Source organism: Talpa occidentalis, unplaced genomic scaffold, assembly GCF_014898055.3.
Source record: "Talpa occidentalis isolate TD23 unplaced genomic scaffold, MPIMG_talOcc4v2.1 talOcc4.16, whole genome shotgun sequence".
NCBI classification, from domain to species: Eukaryota; Metazoa; Chordata; class Mammalia; order Eulipotyphla; family Talpidae; genus Talpa; species Talpa occidentalis.
The window spans coordinates 79479765-79484533 of NW_023601653.1; the positions used below are offsets into that span (position 1 = coordinate 79479765).

General features: G+C 46.7%; 1 non-coding gene across 1 annotated transcript; it reads left to right on the forward strand.

Moving 5' to 3' along the window:
* The first annotated feature begins 203 nt into the window (after window positions 1-203).
* On the forward strand, window positions 204-305 carry LOC119248524 (small nucleolar RNA U13). The gene has a single exon (XR_005125954.1). It is a non-coding gene; the product is annotated as a small nucleolar RNA U13 (small nucleolar RNA).
* Window positions 306-4769: the final 4464 nt, after the last annotated feature.

Sequence of the window (4769 nt, forward strand, 5' to 3'; positions counted from 1 at the left end):
AGAGATACTGACGAGTGCTGTCTGCAGCCTGAAGATGCCCAGACATAAAGGACAGAAGCCAGACAGGTGACTACATGTGTGCATTGATGATTACATACAGCCTCTTCGGTATGGGAATAGCAGAAGCCTTGGCAGCCCTGAGAGGACAGGGGAGAGAAAGCCAACACCTCCTTTTGTAGTGAGCTAAAAAAGTTTTTGGAGAGACCCTTTCCCAGCTCATATGTGATGATTGGATGTTCACGCCATGGTGTGAGATGTGCGTCCCTCAAACCTTGTTATGATGCTGGCATATTACCCTTCTGACGTGAAAAAAAGAGACTGTGAAGGCTGGGACAAAAATATGAAGATTTTTTTCAGACCTGGCTGTCTGGGAAGAGTATATCTGGGGAAAGGGAGTTTATAAAGGAGACAGTAATAATCTAGGCATAACACTCTCAGCTCAGGTGGGGACCATGTGGGAGAAAATGGAAGAGCAAGTTGTCTTGAATGCTGATAAATGAGAAATGGTAATGGCATAATAGCTTTGACAATCTGTTTGTTTTGTTGACTGTAGCAGCTGGTTATTGTTTTAATTCTTGGTTGTCAGGTAAAGATACGGGAAGAAGGTGTGAATAATCCAAAGTCGAAAACTCAAACATCATTTCTCAGTGACCAGGAACAAGGTAGCAAATACACATGGCTTCTGTCTTTCAAGCAGAGACCAACCCTCTTATGCAGTGGGTCTTACATGGTTTCTGAGCCTGTGTAGAGTCTTACCACATACTGTCTCTCTTGCCACTTCCGCAGCTGGAGTGCCCTCTTCCTCCTCAGTCCTCCCAAATTCTGCTCTTTATTCTGGCTCACTCCTGCTGTGTTAAACATCCCTGGCTCCACCCTCTTCCCTCCTTCCTCCCCCTTCCCTGGAGCTCTTCCTGGTCTCTATCACCTACAAAACATTCATTGTCTTACTGTCTTTATTGTCCTGTATTTTTCTTTTTCTTTTTAAAAAAGATTTATTTATTTATGCATACAAGAACTGGGGTACAGGCCAGAGGTGTGGTGGGGGAGAGAATTCACCAGAGACAGCAGGGAACAGAATAGGCAGACTGACTGAAATACACTGCTGAGGGGAGCAGTGGGCGAGACAGGAGAGGTCTGCTGCGCCATGTGGGTAGCTCCCTGGCGGATAGCTTCATAGGTTGCATCTTCACCCCTTGTGCCACCAGAGAGGCCCTACTGTCCTGTATTTTTCTACTCTTTCATGTGTGTAAGTGTTGCTCCCTGATTAGAATCTAAGTTTATTAAAGGAAGGAACTTTTTTCTATTTCTCTTCCATTTCCCCTGGTGTCTGTCTATTCATTCAATATACATTTATTCAGTTCTGTGTATCTAAACTATGTCAGGTGCTGGGAATACTAAGAGGAGCTAATGATGTAATGAATTTGATAACTACCTATAAAAGTATTGTGTACATAATGGGCCCTCAATGTGGGTTTGATGGATTGATGAAACATGTTGCTTTTCAAGTAGGCATTCACTGAATGAATGAATGAACAAAAAATGAAAAACAAGCCTCCACCCCCAATTCAACCATTTTGGGTGTACCCCTCCTCTATGAACCTAGTTCTGGCAGGCTTAAGGGTAAAAGACTGGTTTGATGGGAGAAGTGTCTTTAGAGTCATCAAAACAGAGAACCTACTGTTTTTTATTAACTAATTTTTAATTGAAGAAAAACTGCATTATAACATTATAAGTTTCGGGTGTTCCTTATTGGAGAGAGACTCCTTTTCAAGGCAGTGTTCATTCCTTCCTTTAAGGCCTAGTATTTTCAGGCACTGGTAAATATGTCATTTTGCCAATATGTCATTCAGGCTGGTGGGTTATGAGAACTGTGCCTATATAATAATAAAAGTCATTGGACTACTACTTTTGTGCTGACTTCTTTACATGAATTATTGAAATTCTAACAACAAATCACAGAGTACATAAGATTATTGTCAGAAGAGGAAACTGAGGCACAGCTAGTACGCAGAAAAGACAGGACTTGAATCCTGGAAGTTTGATTCCACACTGTACTGTCTCTACAATGAATTGAGAGAGTGGAAAACTGCCATTTGCTTGCTGTGTAACTTGCAGAAATCACTTCAGCTGGGGCCTCTCTAGTGGCATAGGGGTTAAACCTCAGCACTATCACCTCTGCTGCCTGCGTTCTATCCCCGCCAGGGAGCAGATCCACATGGCGCAGCTGACCTCTCCTGTCTCACCTGCTGCTCCCCTCAGCAGGGTGTGTCAGTGGATTCACCTGTTCTGCCCCCTACTCTGTCTCTGGTGAATCCTCTCACACCCCCCACCTCTGGCCTATACCCCAGTTCTTGTATGCATAAATAATAAAATAAATCTTAAAAAAAAATCACTTCAGCGCTGTGGTCCTTAGCCAGTTCTGTCTGGCCTTGTGGCCTAAAGAGCCCAGCCCCAGTCTCAAAGCCTATTTTTTTGAAGTCCTGTGCTCTTCCCACCAGTTTCAACTGCTTAAATCTGGTGGTGATCCCCTAAATATCATATTTTATCTCCTTGTGGGAGATTAAAGGGGCAATGTGTAGTGTTATCATTCATAAGATGGGCATCCTTTTTTTGAGAAGTTATATGAAGACTTTGATGGCTTCATGAAAGACCGGGCCTAGGGGGATATGGAGAGAGCTGCAGGACCGCTGAACGTGATTCCTTCTCATGACTCCACCTATCAACTCCTTAGTGGACAACACTTCACTCTATCCAGGATGCATGGCATCAGGGTCTATTCAAGGCCACAGAGCCTAAACCAGGCTGTGATCAAAAGGCATGCGTGAGTCTAATTAATTTCTGAGTGTGCAGCTTCATTGACTGGGCTGAGAGACTGAGGTCAGGGAATGTGAAAGAACAGGCAAAAGTTGATTTCTCTGAGAAACCTCCACATGAAAACCAAATTCTCCCCAATTCTCCATTTTGTCCTTCATAGCTCCCAGGTTTGCAGACAAAGGATAATTATCTGAACAAGTGTGCACGGTTGGCTGGCATTAGTATTTTAAATTGGTATGCTTAAATAAAAACATGGTTTTTGGTTTGCTGTAATATTATTATTTGGTTCAGCTCTCCCTCTTTAGTCGCTGCTCTTCTTTAGTCCATGCATTAAGGGTAGCCGTGCATTCTGACCAGGGCAGCCTCTGCTGGGGTGTCTGCTGGCATCTCTTCCTGGGGCTTCAGGCAACCTGGCAGGATGGCCCTTATGTTGCTGTCTACACCAGCTTCCTGAGTCTCCAGTTTCATCTTGTCATTTTTGAAAAATCATTTGCATGGTTACCCTGTATGCCTTTTTCAACCTTCTCCATCCCTGCAAAAAAATGCTAGAGACCAAGAAGAAAAATCTCTCTCTCCCTCTCTCTCTCTCTCTCTCTCTCTCTCTCTCTCTCTCTCTCTCTCTCACACACACACACACACACACACACACACAGAGTGGACTTCATCTCCCCTCTGATCATATTCCCCAAAATAGCAAATCAAGACCACTTCTGAAACAAAAAATAACCACAAGAGAGAGAGAGAGAGAGAGAGAGAGAGAGAGAGAGAGAGAGAGAGAGAGAGAGAGGATGAAGCCTTGGGGAGGGGATACATTTGAGGTTACTGCGGGACTGCTTTTCTGGAGCATCTACCGCTGTGCCAAGCTGCAGGCTGTAACTCTGGTTACAGGTTAGAGTTCTAAGTGTAGGTGGGAGGGGAAATTGTCGGGGGCTGATGAGAGAGACAGTCCAGACCACTGAGGGTAGGGATTCAAAGAGAAGTCTTGGTCCCTGCTTTCTTGGGAATCCCCAATATTTGAGGGGACGGGTTGGAGACCTATGGATCAGATGGGTGAAGCAGAGGAGACCAGGGAATAGAAAAGCTTTGTTTACAAACCAACATTCACACAATTGCAAATGAACTCACGCGGGAGCAACCCCCACTAGCTTCAAATGCAGAACAGAATTGGGAAGGGGGTCAACAGCACAGAAGCAGAGTTTAGAGAAAATTTGCAAAGTTTCTTGGAGGGAGCGACGTGTGGGGAGGGGAGCTGGGTTAGGAACCTCAGTGAGGGGCGCTGAGCCGGGGTGTCCTCGCCACCCTCTGGCGGAGGCCCCCGGGGTGAGGTGCACCCCGGCCAGGCCCAGCTCCCCGGGTCCCTCCGCCCGATCCCGCCGCCTCCCACCTCCTCCCTCTTCATCCCCGGGCCCTGCATCGTCACCCCCTGCTCCCGCTCCCCCTTGATAAAATCTCCTGACGTCTCTTCAAATCCAATTATCGAATTAATTGACGTACTAACCGAGAGGCAAACAGATAGGGGCGGCAAACACCCGGGACTCAGATTTATCCTCCGGCCTCCACAGGCCCGGGCCGCCGAGATTTACTGGGCCTGGAACACCGCGGCAGTTCAAACCTTTGATTAATCATGTTTTTCTCCCGGCCCCATAATTTAGTTGCTCTTTTTCCCTCCCTGCCTTTTTTTTTTTTTTTTTTTTTTTTATCAGTGGAAACAGAGACCGAGTCCTCATCAGCTTCAATTACAAATATTAAGCCCCCGGACAGCACTTTGACAGAGAGGCGGCCGGCCCCCCCTCCGGCCCGCCCCCCTAAATCATGCCCGAATTAACATCACAATCGGCGGCTGGCGCTTGTTCAGATTTAAATGGTGGCATATTGTTGGCGGACGGTCTGGTTCAGACCTGCGGGTCGGCGCCCCCCGCCGCAGCCCCGCCGCGCCCCACCGGTCCTCGGGTCCC